Source organism: Octopus bimaculoides, chromosome 29, assembly GCF_001194135.2.
Source record: "Octopus bimaculoides isolate UCB-OBI-ISO-001 chromosome 29, ASM119413v2, whole genome shotgun sequence".
In the NCBI taxonomy this organism is placed as follows: domain Eukaryota; kingdom Metazoa; phylum Mollusca; class Cephalopoda; order Octopoda; family Octopodidae; genus Octopus; species Octopus bimaculoides.
Window position 1 is genome coordinate 10,918,264 of NC_069009.1, and position 1,639 is coordinate 10,919,902.

A 1,639-nucleotide genomic window follows, 5' to 3' on the forward strand; every position below is an offset into this window, starting at 1 on the left:
TGTGTGTGTGTATGTGTGGGTGTGTGTGTGTGTGTATGTATGTGTGTGTGCGTGTGTACATATGTCTGTAATTATATATAAATTCTATATAAATTCATTAGTTACTATAATTTATTAGTTTCTTTTGCATACTCTTAGTTTATGCATGTGTATGCAAATATAGTATTGGTATATCCCGTTTATGTTCATTAGTAATTAAATCAATAAAGAAGTTTGACATGTACAATTATTTATTTCCCCCCAGTGTGTATATATAAAAATTATAAAGAATAAAGAGAAAAGGGAGAGGTAATTAATAAGATTATTTATTAATTATAAAATATGATATCTCTGACAGCTGTTTCGATTCGCAAATATTTAGATAATTTATAAAGTTAAAATCATTGTAAGATGAATCTCTCCAGAGATGGTAAAGGCATACCGAGTAGAAATACAAGCTATTTCAAGTTGGGGTTTCTATTCGGTATATCTTTACAACCTCTGAAGCGATTCAACTTATAATGATATTAATTTTATAAATCCATTATCTAAAGATCTGTGAATCGAAACAGCTGTCAGAGTTGTTGTCATATTCTATAATTAATAAATAATTTTATTAATTACCTCTCCGTTTACTACTTATTTCTAAATATATAAATATATGAACCACGGTTTATAAGGTTGTAACTAACCAACATTTTCAATGGATCCATGATCACCTTGATGAGTTTTATTACTTTTACTTAATTAAATATAAATTATACATATTATCAAAATGCAGTAGTATTATATTCAAAACAATAGTACTATTTTCCAGCAAAATAAAGCACCGTCAATGTAGAATTATATATAGGAAATAGTAGTACAACAAAGTACCAATTGTTTCGGGAAATAGCAGTCAATAAACGCTCGACGCTAGCTAAAGCTTCACTGAATGTATAGATGCAAAGGTGTGTGCCGCCGGTGAGCATAAAAATCTTTCGTCTTACCTATACGATAAACCCGAGAGAAATGGACAACCCAGTATATATACAGATGCATAGATTAGAGGTTAGGGTGTTAGACTCATCGTAAGATTGCGATTTCGATTCTTGGACCGGTCGACAACGCACTTCATTTTACATTGCCCCAGTTTACTCAGCTGGTAAAACTGTGTAACTTTGTAACGACAGGCACCTTGTTAGTCGGTATAATCCGCGCAGCTAAACACGGATAATTGAATGCTGAATATCAAAAATATTTCCGAATTACAGATTCCAAGTTAGGTGAATAAAATATTTCATTTTATATATTTTATATATAGGCGCAGGCGTGGCTGTGTGGTAAGTAGGTCGCTTACCAACCACATGGTTCCGAGTTCAGTCCCACTGCGTTGCACCTTAGACAAGTGTCTTCTACTATAGCGTCGAGTCAACCAAAGCCTTGTGAGTGGATTTGGTAGACGGAAATTGAAATATGCCTGTGTTTGTCCCCTACCATCGTTTGACATCTAATATTTGTGTCTTTACGTCCCCGTAACAAAGCGGTTCGGCGAAAAGAGTCCAATAAAATAAGTACTAGGCTTACAAAGAAAATGTCCTGGGGATCCATTTCTTCGACTACAGGCGGTTCTCCAGTATGGCCGCAGACGCATGACTGAATCAAATACAAAGTATATATA

The 1,639-nt window shown here is 34.0% G+C and overlaps 1 protein-coding gene across 1 annotated transcript in view; it reads left to right on the plus strand.

The window, feature by feature from the left end:
* Positions 1–1,639, plus strand: part of LOC106869292 (toll-like receptor 3) — a 353,412-nt gene that overhangs the window by 165,454 nt on the left and 186,319 nt on the right. The gene's annotated exons all lie outside the window — the stretch shown is intronic.